The sequence below is a fragment of the Oryctolagus cuniculus genome, chromosome 6 (genome assembly GCF_051225735.1).
Source record: "Oryctolagus cuniculus isolate XC-2025 breed Fujian yellow rabbit chromosome 6, ASM5122573v1, whole genome shotgun sequence".
NCBI classification, from domain to species: Eukaryota; Metazoa; Chordata; class Mammalia; order Lagomorpha; family Leporidae; genus Oryctolagus; species Oryctolagus cuniculus.
In genome coordinates, this window is record NC_142872.1 from 9,660,947 (window position 1) to 9,674,621 (window position 13,675).

General features: G+C 43.4%; 1 long non-coding RNA gene across 8 annotated transcripts in view; it reads right to left on the bottom strand.

Moving 5' to 3' along the window:
• LOC149126006 (uncharacterized) overlaps positions 1-13,675 on the bottom strand; it is a 453,707-nt gene that overhangs the window by 315,684 nt on the left and 124,348 nt on the right. The gene's annotated exons all lie outside the window — the stretch shown is intronic.

Consider the following 13,675-nt stretch of genomic DNA (forward strand, 5'->3'; position numbering starts at 1 on the left):
CCTGGGGTATTCAGAAAAATGTTCATCATTTGAGATCCTCAGATTTTCTGCCCAGATTTTACCACTCAGGATTCCATTATTTTTGTATCAGAACCATAGTTTTTGTATAAGAGATCAGGACAAGTTCACAAAGAGTCTAGTTGTCAGCTCTGCCATTCTTTCAAGTCAACCTTCAACTGAGTTTTCAGCCCAAAATATCCTGTCCTCAGCAACCATGGCCTCTTAAATTTTTCCAAAGAGGACTTCCAGTTTTCACAGGTCTGCCTTTCATAACTATCTGAGCTCAATTTGTCACTTCTTCCTGCAAGACCTCCCGCGCTGCTCACAGAAGCCAACCAAGACTACAACCCCTGTGATGACCAAGGTACTCACACTGCCTAAGTGCCAGGGTGACGATGTGAGCCAACACGTCACCTTCTACCCTCCCTCTATCTAATCCACCAGGGGGAAGGCCTTGTACCTGCGATGCTCCCGCCTGTGTTCACGCCCCTACAGCCTCAGAAGCCCATACATAGTCTGTGCTTTACAGCCACTCCCAGTCCAAACCATCTGTTCAACCTAAAAACAAATCCCCAGGGAAAGGATCTCTGACTGCTTATTTGGGGACTTGTATTGGGAACAGGTGTTTAGTGCTCCAATTCAGTCACCACTTGGCAGGCCTGCCTCCCAGATCCAAGCACTGGGTTCAAGTCCCAGCTACTTCATCTCCTTCCCAGCTTTCTGGTCATGTGCATCCTGGGAGGCAGCAGCTCAAGTACTTGGGTCCCTGACTCCCAGCGGGAGACCCTGTTGGATCTGTGGGCTCCTAGCTTTGGCTTGTCCCAGCCCTGGCTATTATGGGTATGTGAGCAGTGGACAAGCAGATGGAAGATCTTTCTCTATTCCTCTCTGTATGCCTTTCAAAGGCAATGAAAATAAAATTAAAAAAGAGCATGGGGCAAGCCATGTAAAACAGCGAAGAACACATCAAGACAAAAACGAGAATGTGTTACCAAGTTGCTGATACCCTGCAAGACCTTCTGAAGTTTCTGATGAAGTGTGCTCAGACTACTAATTCAGAAGCCCTGTACCCATGGATACAGTCCCATATTGGCCAACAGTAGTATCATCCATGTTATCTCACAATCCCTACTTGTGCAGACATGAATGCCAACAAGATTCTAAGGGTTCTCCAAGTCTGAGGCATCAGAGAAACCTCTAATCAGGAAGTGAAAATCAGCATATATAAAACCTGCCCAGAAGTGGGAGTGAGAGAGGGAGGACACACTGGGGTGCAGAGAAGGCACCCGGAACCTCACTGGAACCTCACAGCAAACCTCATGGGTCACTCAACAGCTTCTCTTTACTAAGACATTAAACTCCAACATGAAAGAGCTCTCATGTCCATGATGTCCCCATAACTGAGCCCCATATTTTGAGTCCCTCAGCACTCAACATCCACTCCCATATGGGTATCCCCGTCTTGCAATGCTGCATGTGATGGAGATGCGTACTTTCCTTAGACAATTTCTCTCAAGTAGAAACTGCAGTCTCTTGTCCAGGCTCTGCTGAGGCTCTGCTGAGTCTCTGCTCCCATAATTAGCCTAGCAGTAAAGAATGGTGGCAGGAAATGGGTACTGGGGGAGCAAGATGCTTTAAGTCATCTGTTCCATGGGTAGTGTTTGCAGCTTCTAAGCAAGGATAAGCTGTCCTCTAGAAACGAGAAAGGCTACATCTTCAGGTTGGCACTGTGGTACCACTGACAAGTGAGGGCGGAGACAAGATTGCAAGGTTGTGCTGAACTCTGGGGAAGCACAACTAATAAAATCAAGATTTCACAGCGGGTCAATTTGACGCCATGGCGTTTGTTGTTGTTGTTGGTTTTTGTTTTTGTTTGTTTGTTTTTTTTTTTTTGGACAGGCAGAGTTGACAGTGAGAGAGAGAGAGAAAGGTCTTCCTTTTGCCGTTGGTTCACCCTCCAATGGCCGCCGCAGCCACGCTGATCCGAAGGCAGGAGCCAGGTGCTTCTCCTGGTCTCCCATGGGGTGCAGGGCCCAAGTACTTGGGCCATCCTCCACTGCACTCCCTGACCACAGCAGAGAGCTGGCCTGGAAGAGGGGCAACCGGGACAGAATCCGATGCCCCGACCGGGACTAGAATCTGGTGTGCCGGTGCCACAAGGTGCAGGATTAGCCTAGTGAGCTGCGGTGCCGGCCGCCATGGCTTCTTCACCACCACCCTACATGGTCTTTCCAGTGTGACCAAGTTCTAAACACACAAAGCAGTGAGTGACACAGGTGGGTCGTGAAAGAACTTTACTTGCAAGCATTAACACTTGCTGTCCTTTTGCCAAACCAGAAGACAGGAGCAAATCACGCTTCATTCTTAGTAGGTTCTGACTTTTCACAAACTCAACACCCAGCCCACTGCATACTGCAGCCGTTCTCTGGTCATCAAAGGAGCCAGAGGCCACGGAGAGCGCTTCTGCAAAAGCGATGCCGTGTCACATTTTGTTCTGCCAAGTTTCAATTGTGGAATGTTAAAAGCACATTGGAATTCTAGAACCTGCAGCATTAATTGCGGCTAATGGGCCTGAGTCAATATAAAGAGCAAAACAAAAAAGAAACTGTTCAATTATAACTCTATTTACCAGAAAGCAAGGTCTATAGTATGCAAAGAACGCTGTTTCTCAGGTAAGAGTTCTATAAAATACCTGATTACAACTGATGAAGAGACTGCAACTCAGTGGGTATCCCCTCTCATCTGTCTGGCAGATTCAGCGGGAGGCAGTGCACTGTCATTGTTTTCTCATCCCTGAATAAGAAAGCAACACAGATGCTGGAGCTATTCTGCAGTAGCCCCCGAAGTCAGCTGTAAGGGAAACACAAAATGGTGCAAAAGTCCTCCTCTTTTTTTAAAAGATTTATTTATTTTATTTGATGGTCACAGCAGCCGGGATTGGGGGAGGCTGAAGCCAGAAGCCAGCCAGGAGCTTCTTCCGGGCCTCCTACATGTGTGCACGGGCCCACCAAGCACTCGAGTCATCTTCCACTGCTTTCCTAGGCTGCTGGCAAGGAACTGGACTGGAAGTGAAGCAGCTGGGGACTCAAATGGGCAGCCACACAGGATGCCAGCACTGTAGGTGGCAGCTTAACCTGCTGGGCCACAGGGCCAGCCCTAGTCCTCACATTTTGATGTATCTGGATCCATCAAATGATGCAGGGAAGCAAGAGAAATTTCCCTGGGGGCCTCTCCACACTCCCTCTTCCACAATGTCATGGGTTTTGTAGGCTACAGGAAGGATAAAATTCATCAGGTTTGTTAGCTTGAAGACCACACCTTCACCACACCCCTGTGTGACCTCATGCCCCTACCTGGCCACACCTGTGTGCCCACCTGCCAATCAGGTTAATTAACCACTCCCCTTTGGATGTGGAAAAAAGGCCTGGGACAAGGTGGGCCCAACTCCTCCCCCTTTTTTTGGCCTTTTGCCATTGTGGGCGCTTGCTCTACTGCACCTCCAGGATGCATGGCCTTCGGGCCACCTACCCCATCTTCCAGGCTTACGTGCTCACTCTCCTACACATTTCTCCCACTGAATAAAACACTTAAAAACTTAGGCTGCTTCAGTCATTTATGCCAGTATTCAGAATTCTTCTCTGAAGATTAGGCCAGAACCCACACGGGCTTATCACTGTTGGGGATTTATTAATAAGCACATGACAATATAATTGGCACCCCAACATCTGGGAACCCAGATGGGACGTTCAGGGGGTCAGGCTCTGGTGAAGAAGCCACTGCATGGATGAAATCACCAAGTATACAAGGCAGCTTTGTCTGCAGAGACAATGCCACAGACAGGATGGAACCCGTGACCAGAGTGGCTCGGCAGCCCCTGAACACACGCAACTGAAGTGTGTCCCTGCTCGGGCCATGCACCAGGTCCAGCTCCTCCCCTGTGCTTGTCTGTGCCTACCTGATGTGTATTAAGAATCATGCCAGCTTTCAAGATTCGATGCTGGTTTACACTCTGTCTCTTCCAGAGAGGAACAGTGTTTTTTTTTCTTCATACTATTTGTTGAACTCTTTGATTTGGTGTAGGATTAACTATACGATCATTCAGTAAACTGAAAATATTTTTGTAAATATTAAGAGTTGGAATGTGAGAGGGAGTAGGAAGAAGGGTGGGAGCGTGTGCAGGAGTAGGGCAGGGGGAAGAATCACTATGTTCCTGAATCTGTACATATGAAATACATGAAACTTGTATACTTAAAGTTTCCCTAAAAACATATAAAAATAGAATCACGCCAGGCCTTCCCAGTATGGCTGCCCTGCATCTGAGATGTATGAAGAATCACACTAAGGGCACTCAAAGGCATACTGCAACCGTGGAGTGATTCGCAGCCACACACAGGGGCCCCTGTGGCCTGATCTGGTCCCGAGAGTGATGCAGGTGGAGAGAACACCACAGAGAGACATCACGGTGAAGGTTGTCACCAACCTGTCCTCAGTGAACAAACTCCACGCTTCAGTGTTAGACCTCACCTACAGGCAGTGTGGCCAGCATCTCCTCCATGACTTCACCTATCTGGATCCCATCAACACTAGGATTTTCTACAGGGCTTTTCTTTATTCATTTCTTGCTTTTTAACCTAATTGTTAACATCCAGAAAATCTTGTGCTTTATACACAAATTTTATTCGAATAGCCAATGACCAAAGTACTGAGTGCATACTAATATGCTGTATGTACTGCCTAAGGTCATCTTCCGTGACGTCATTGCATACAGCCCTCACCTTAGAAAACACTCATCTGCTGCGACACCCCTTCAGTTGGATAAAGGATGCAACAGTGGTTTCTCAGCACCACTCACCTGGCTGGTGCCGAGCTCGGCATCCCCTCACTTCTCGCAGTGCAGGCTGTTCCTCACCTCACGCTGACTCAACGCACGAAGGGCATGACAAATGGGGCAGCACTAAAAGCTTACTGCACCTCTTGGCACCATGCAGTGATCAAAGGTCTGCACAGACGTCTAAGCGAAAGCAAAGCAACCCCACGGACAGCCCCACCCCGCCTACGTCCCCTTCCTCCACACTGCTCCACCCTGAGGGATATGAACAGACATCACTGCCCCCCCCCCCAGAGGTCTCATCCTCTGTCTCTGCCCCTCCCCCCAGTGGCATCTGCATTCACTCTTGGTCAAGGTTTGTGATCTCTTTCAAAGTTGATCCCCACGCCAGGATGTTGCACTTTCTCTGAAAGTAATAAGCTCTAAAGCCAGAACGTATGCAGTGCTTATAATTTTTCAAAGCCCTTTCCCAAGCTATTTTAATTTCAGTCTTTACCAGTGACACACACTTCAGCTACCAAGGGTTTTCCTGCAGGGTTTCCCACTGTGAACAAAACGGAATCTTCTCCGAGGAGGAAGAAGAGAAAAAGGGACATGTCTCACAATGCGTTTGGATGTCTCCCGCCTCGAGGATACAACTTACTGTTGTTAGCATGAGTGATGTAAGCGTATTGTGTAAGTGTGTGCCATGCTAAGCAATAGATCTTGCTTTGGTGAAATGCTCCATTTTATCCATTATCTTAACTGATGGCCTCAAGAAAGCTATCCATGAAGTCAACATTTCATCCCTCAATGCATGCAATAAAAAGTGACATCCTCTTGATTAAAATTAATTTCTTTTCCATGGAAGCCCATGCATTGTCCATCTCCCTAATGGCTCTAAAGTGAATATAAATAAATAAGGCTCCCAGGAGGGAGCAAAATTTCTAGAGCTAGAGTCAGAATAGCTCTGGATAAACACAGCGCCTGAACACACAGCCGAGAGAAGTTTGGCTGCCGGTGTTGATGGCCAAGGCCTCCTCTTCAGTAGTTCAATCATTATTAATGATATCAGCCAGGCTACAGGATGCAGTACGCTCACGTGCACAGGCCACATACTCACCGTGAGTCCCACTGATGGGCTCCTTTCAGTCAATCTTCCTACAAGTTACTCTTAAAAGCCTACCAACTCCCAAGGGTCACTAGCAATTACAACTGCAGTCCGCCCTGCAGGAGCTTAAAGACCTGAAAGCTACCGTACCTCTCGAATCATCAACTGAATCGTTTAGAACAACCTATTCACCTTAACCTGCTATCTCACTCACCTGCTAATCTGTCCTGCCACAAATTAATGTTTGTGGTAAAAGATGCTTTTATTTATTGATTTGTCATTTATATGAAGTGAACAAATTTCATGTATTTCACACACAGAGATTCAGGTGCACAGTGACACTTCCCACCCAGCCCTCCCTCCTGCTAACCTGCCTACAATCCCTCTTCCTTCATTATTCTTTAGTTATTGCAATGACATACTTTCAGTTTACTTTATAATCATAAGATTAACCAAATAAACAATAAGAAGAAAAAAATCACTATTCCACAACAATAGAGACAAGGGCTGTAAATAATCGTCGATTCTCAAGGTATCCATTTCATACATATACATTCCATTTTTGTATTTCATTAGTTCTTAATAGTTCTGAAATGGTTATGTAGGAATATACAGTAAATTCCTTGTCTCCACGTGGGAGTTCAGAATATGCAAATGTGAACATGCATCTCTCAACACTTCTCATTCTTCCACAATCACTGGTTTCATGTCTTCCCTCTCCATGGGATAGTCTGATGAACATAAGAGAAACCAAAGTCTTCCCCAAAACGCCCCTTCCCAAACCACAAACCAAGGGGAAAGACCTACAAACAAAAGTGTTGATCAGAATAGTATGTAAAGAGGTCTTAAAATCAAAAAGAATTAAGGAAACACCCAGTGAGTGACTCGACAGATGACAGAACTAGATACCACATTCAATCAGATGTGCAAATTGCTAATAAGCATGTGAGAACCATGTAATGCTTTCAAGAAACCAAAATGCACGTTTAAAAACGAGATGACATTTCCCATCTACAATTAGCAAAGGTTCTGTATTCCTTTAATAAACATTCTTAGTGAAGACTATAAAATAAAGAAACAGAATGGAAATCAACAAGAACTTTCTATAAGATAACTCGGCAATACATATGCAAATCACTATAATGAGCAATTCAGTTGATAGACTTCCAATACCCTTAAAACTTATCCTAGGTTAGCACTTGGCAGGGTAGTTAAGACACCACTTTGGTGGTTCACATTTTACATCAGAATACCTGGGTTTACTTCCTGCCTCTACTTTTGATCCAACTTCCTGCTAACACACATCCTGAGAGGCAGGAGATCATGGCTCAAGTATGTGGGTCCCTGCCACCCACAGGGAAGACTCAGATGGAGTGTCTGACTTCAGGCTTCAGGCTGACCCAACTCCGTCTGTTGCAGGAGTTAACAATCAGAAGGGAAATTCTCTCCATTTTTTTTTATTATAAACATTATCTTTACAAAGGAGCAAAGATTGCAAATTTATTTCCATGAAGGGTTATTCATATCATGGTATGATTTATTATGTTACAAATGTGGAAACAATCTGAAGTCTATAATAAATGAATTGATCAAACAAATCATGTTACATCAATATACAATGGCATGAAGTAATGAAACTAGGATAAGAGTCTATTTAACAACATATAAAATCCAAAGAAAAATCAGACTTTAATATATACCTCATATATACCTCTCAGGAGATATGGATCACATATACATCTCAACGATATTTCTGACATATAAGCAACAATTCAAGCTCTAAGACAGTTTTCATCTTGCCCTTTTCTTACAAATTCCTTATTTCTGTGATGGACATGTATAGTTTTCACAACCAGACACAGGCAAGTAGATCATATTATCACTCTAGAAGTGTTCATGCCCCAGGTGAACATATGCTATGCCATCATTCTATACTTGTAATTTTTAAAATGTTTCTGGAATGAGTGCATAATGAAATGGTTAAGTTACAACCTGGAAACTTACTTCTCATAACAGAGTGACTGGCAGCAATTCTGGCTGCTCTGCTTTCTACTCCACTTCCTAGTAATGACATCGTGGGAAGCAGCAAATGATGGCTGTAGTGCTTGGGTTCCCACCACCCATGAGGGAAACCCAAACTGGGTTCTGGGCTCCTGACCTCAGCCTGGCCCAGCCCCAGTAGTGTGGGCATTTTGAGGAGTGAACCAGAGGATGATAACTCTTCTCCATCAGTCTCTCTCCCTGCCTTTCAAATAAAAAGTAAAAATTAGTAAAAATAACAGTGTTGTGGCAATGTGAGGCCAGATGCAATCCTATGTTTCTTTATCAGAATTGCACTCCTTCCATTATGCGAAGGGTGCACCTGGAGCAGTTCTGAGCACAGTGCAGAGGAAGCCAAGTCCACGAATGTAGCCCAGCACGGGCCACCCACCCACCCAGACCTCACCGTCTCCTACAGTGTGCTGTGTGTCTATGGAAATGATCTTTACTGAGGCTCCTGACACTCACAGGATTCTTATGTCTCCACAGGCTAATAAATAGGTCAACAGACGCAGAAGTCTCTCAGATGGAGGTTTAATCATTCTACACAAACACCACTTGGCCTGAATACTAGATCCCACTCCAGCATAAAACTCCTCTTTCAGGGCCCTGATGCAATGATTCAGATGTCTTGACCTTAATGGATGAGTGCAGGAGGGCCCTGGACTTCAATTTCCTGTGCTATTTCTCCATTAAACTGCGCTTGGGGTGGTTTTCTACAGGGCTCTGGAGGATTGGGCAATTCATTGAATTTGCTCCACTGCATTAAAATAGGTAGTCCATTGGGTACAGCTTATATTTCATTCCAGAGATCAATAGAACACTCCATTCAACGCAGAAGAAATTCACAGTCATCTCCTTTTACACGGGACTTCGAGTCAGTAATCAGCTTCAATGTTTCCCCAATTATCTGGAGGTGCTCATCCTTAGGACCACCTCGTTTCTGGGCACCAAACAGAACTATGTCTTAGAAAAAGGGGCCAGCGTTGCTGTGTAGCAGGTAAAGCCACTGCCTACAAAGCTAGCATCCCATTTGGGCACCGATTTGCATCCCAGCTGCTCAATTTCCAATCCAGCTCCCTGATAATGGCCTGGAAAAAGTAGAAGATGACCCAAGTGCCTGGGCCCCTGCTACCCACATGGGAGACCTGGAAGAAGCTCCTGGCTTTGGCCTGGCCTAGCCTGTCACTGTGGCCATTTCAGGAGTGAACCAGTGGATAGAAGCTCTCTGTCTCTCACTATCACAATAACACTTTCAAATAAATAAGTGTTTAAAAAAGAAACTATGTCTTGCACAGAAAGGAAAGAGAAGCATTGCTATGGGTATAAACCTCAATTCTGCAGAGGCAAATATATTTCAGAAAATTAAAATACAAACAACCACTTAAGCAATTTCCCCCTTAATCCAAGTGATTAAGTTGAAAAATTTCCACAAAGACTTAATAAACAGTTGGAGATATACAAAAATGTGCAACCAACATCTTTAATATTATAGGATGCTTTTTGAGCCAGAATGCTTTAAACAACTGAATGAGTTGGTTTGATGGCATGGTAAGATTTTCTTTGCCCATAATAATGGAATGTGAAAGATATTACTCACGCTTGGAAGAAGGCAGGTGCCTACATGAATGAAGTCAGAAGCAGAGCCAAATATAAATGATAAAATCTCAGTGCATTTTTAAAGAAATGCTGGTCATGAGTTCACACTATCGAAATATGTCCTATCATCTCTCCTCAAAATTGATCAGGTTAAGAAAATACCAAATATGAAGCAAAACTGAGACCAATAGCCAAAGGGGGGAGAAAACATTTCAGAGAGTCAGTTTGTGCACGAACCACGCATTCTTTCTCCCAGCCCATCCTGCTCTTGACATCAACAAGGGGGCAGGATGTTCTTGATGACAGAGAACCAAGGCTTGTACACTCCAGGAACGGTGAAGCCCCAGATACACATGCATTCTGTTATCAGTTTATATTATTTTGCCTACAGGCAAGCAGATCTCAATAGTCCACCTTTATTTCAGGGGAAAAGAAGAAACCCAATTTTAGAGATAAAACAAAGTCAGTTTTCCCCATAGCGCTGCCCCCTCACAAGCAGAATGTCTACTCCTGGAAGAGAAAGTGCTTGATTCTTACACAAAAGGTCAGAGACATATGGCCTCAATATTGTTTCATGTTCTGTTAGCAATAAAACATTTTCTCTGCTTGAAAACTAGATGGCAAGCACAAGTTAGGAAAATTGCCAGTCTTTCCCTAGTTAACTGAGCTGAAATTTATTCCTAATATTTGTTCTCCTATAATTTAATAGCAATTTAACAATTTCCAACTTCCTTTTAGTGTTTTGTATCAAAGCATAATAAAAATATATGGTAAAGGGGCTTTTAGCAGGGGATAAAAACTTTATGAGTATAAAGTCTCTATTTAAAAGCGTGTAGATGCTTATTTAGCTGTTTTTCTTCATTAAATATGAATTATAGCTCTTTAAATGCTGATTTGGAAATCAGGAAGGTTTAGTTTTACTCCGTTGCTTTACATCCACAGGCAACACAAATCTCTTTAAAAGCTGATTTAAGAAAGCAACTTGGGGAAGAAAATTGCTGGTGATTCGATCCCTTGCATTTTGCACTCTGCATAGTCAGGATCAGATTGTACTGCGCACCAGAGATGCTCATACGAACATGACTGAGGAAGACAATTATTTCTTTAAAAGCATATGAAGGGTAGTAGTGGACTTTAGCACCCACTAAACAAAATTAACTCAAACAAAAGTAAACATGTGTGAAACATTTGAAACTCCAACAATGCACCACTCCAGCTAGAGAGAAAAGGATGAGAAGTTGATTAGAGACAGTCCATCTGAGGGTAGGTTTGTTTTTTTGAAGTATCCATGTATTGGTTTCCTCAGGGGAAAATATTGGTGACAAACAGAACTACACTATTAGGTACAAAAGCACGTTTTAAGTATAGTTTTAAAACTGAGAGCAAACCATTTTTTATTAATTCAGCACTGAGCTAACAGTTTAGAAGAGGATAACGTTTTGTCACTGCCTACCTTGTTTAGCAATGATGTGTCCCTGAGATCAGGGTTAGTCTGAGTTATCATACTACCATTTCCAACCGCTGTGTAGGCAAAGTGAAGAAATGATGTGCATGGACCAATTTGCTCTAAGATCTCCCTACAATAACATATTATCCAATGTGACATCAACAATTGATAGAATTGAAAAGTGCCGCATGGTATCGACAGTGCTGCTGTAATAGTTTTCTCACCCTAAGTGAAGTGACATGAACTGATTTACTTCCCATTTGCCTGCAAAAGAAATATTGACTTTCCATGTACAATGTACCGACAAGTCATCATTCTTCCTCAGTCCCTCACTACAAGTCAAATGCTGGCTGAAACATGAAAAAAAAAAAAACAGAAGACAACAGGATTTTTAAATCTATTCTTTTTAAAATCTTTATTGGAGGATGACCCGAGATAATAATTAAACTCCTTCCTTTCATATAGCAACCAAGAGCCCTGCCATGGCTCCACTGACCACACCGGTTTCAACTCTTTAGAACAAACATATTGTATGGCACCATTTCTGCCAGCTTCCTGTTTTGGCTTGCCCATAAGTCCCCTGTGCCAATCCACACCATCACAGGCAGACATCAGGTGCATTGTGGGAAATCAGCAAAAAGGAGGCACGTTTCCAGAGCTTTCCATTGCTGACCAGGAAACAAAGATCAGCAACTCACATATAAATCGATTCTATTTTGGTTTGAATCTTTAAGTTGGAAGATGAAGGAGAAATGGAATTATACACTTTTTCGAACATCAAAGGACTCAACATTTCCTGAATGGTCAATTGTTCAGAAATCATTCTGAAGAAAACCTATATTTGCAATAAAAGTGCACAGCTTTATAAACCCAGTTTTGTGATTTGGAACTATGGTAATCCTCCAGTGAAGTTCACATCTTTCTACAAAATATTTTGCTAAAGAGGGAGTTGTCCAATTGGTGAGCTACAATGGTTTCGTAGGCTATTTCAAGGAAAATAGAACCCACGTTTCTCTTCTCTGTTTAATCTGAATCTGCTCAGGTTAAAGGAAATTGATCATGGTTTACCTATGCAAACTAGAAGCCTTGTACTAAAACACTGCTAACTTTTTTTTTTTAATGAATATAAATTTCCAAAGTACGACTCATGTGTTACAATGGCTTCCCCCCCCATACCGTCCCTCCCACCCACAACCCTCCCCTTTCCCACTCCCTCTCCCCTTCCATTCACATCAAGATTCATTTTCGATTATCTTAATATACAGAAGATCAGCTTAGTATACCTTAAGTAAGGATTTCAACAGTTTGCTCCCACACAGAAACATAAAGTGAAAAATAATAGATGATTTTTTTTAAATGATGATGAAATCAGATCAGACCTATTGTCATGTTTAATTCCAGTGAGAGTCAAGTTGGGAATTGATAATTTCTTTTTTTTTTTTTTACAGAAGATCAGTTTAGTGTACATTAAGTAAAGATTTCAGTCGTTTGCACCCCCATAGAAACACAAAGTGAAATATACTGTTTGAGTACTCGTTATAGCATTAAGCCTCAGTGTACAGCACGTTAAGGACAGAGATCCTACATGAGGAGTAAGTGCACAGTGACTCCTGTTGTTGACTTTACCAATTGACACTCCTGTTTATGGCATCAGTAATCTCCCTATGCACCAGTCATGAGTTTCCAAGGCTATGGAAGCCCCTTGAGTTCTCCGACTCTTATCTTGTTTAGACACGGTCATAGTCAAAGTGGAGGTTCTCTCCTCCCTTCAGAGAAAGGCACCTCCCTCTTTGAAGACCTGTTCTTTCCACTGCTAACTTTAAGATATGGGCCAGAGAAAGCAAATTTGAGTATTACAGAAATAAATATGAAAAGACATAGGCTACAAACACTACTTGAGTTATTGAGAAAGAAGTAAGTATGAGGATTCTTATAATCACTAACTTGGATGTCAGTTATCCAATTTAACTAAATAAAAGTTCCCTGACTGAATAAACTCTTCCTAAGTCTTCCAGTAAAAAAGGGGTTTGGACGGAGAAGCAGCATCTAAAAGAAGCTACTTAGTCAAGACTATCAGTAGTACCTAATAATTTTCATCAGAAACCAGAGTAAACTACCTAAACCCATGACAGTGACAAGATACTTTACACAACAAATTACCCAAAGGTGGGACAGGCTGGAGGGAGTGGGGGAAAGTGAGGACCCCTATAGCCTGAATGCTGTGACCTCCCCCCCCAAATTCTTTAGAGGAGACTAACCCCAGGGGTGATGACAGTGGAGGTAGGGCTTTGGGGAGGGCATCGGGTCATGAGGGCGGATCCACCTTGAGATCAGTTTCCCTTACAAAGAGAGACTCAGGAGTGCTCCCTCGGCTGCTCAGCCTTGTGGGGACACAGAGATGCTGCAGTCCCTGAACCAGGAAGCAGGCCCTCTTGAGACACCAAGTCTGCTAGTGCCGTGTTCTAAAACCTGCGCCCGTCCAGAACCATGAGAAATCCACGCCAGTTGTTTGACAGTCACGGTTAAATTCCAAGTGTGCAAACCTGTTCCTTTTCCTGTGAAGTGTCGACTAGCTTCCCCCACTTCCCTTCAGAGCAACTGAGCTGTCTTCTGACAAGATTTCCCTCTGTGTACCTAAGCCGTCTCTGCTGATACTCAGCCATATTCCCTG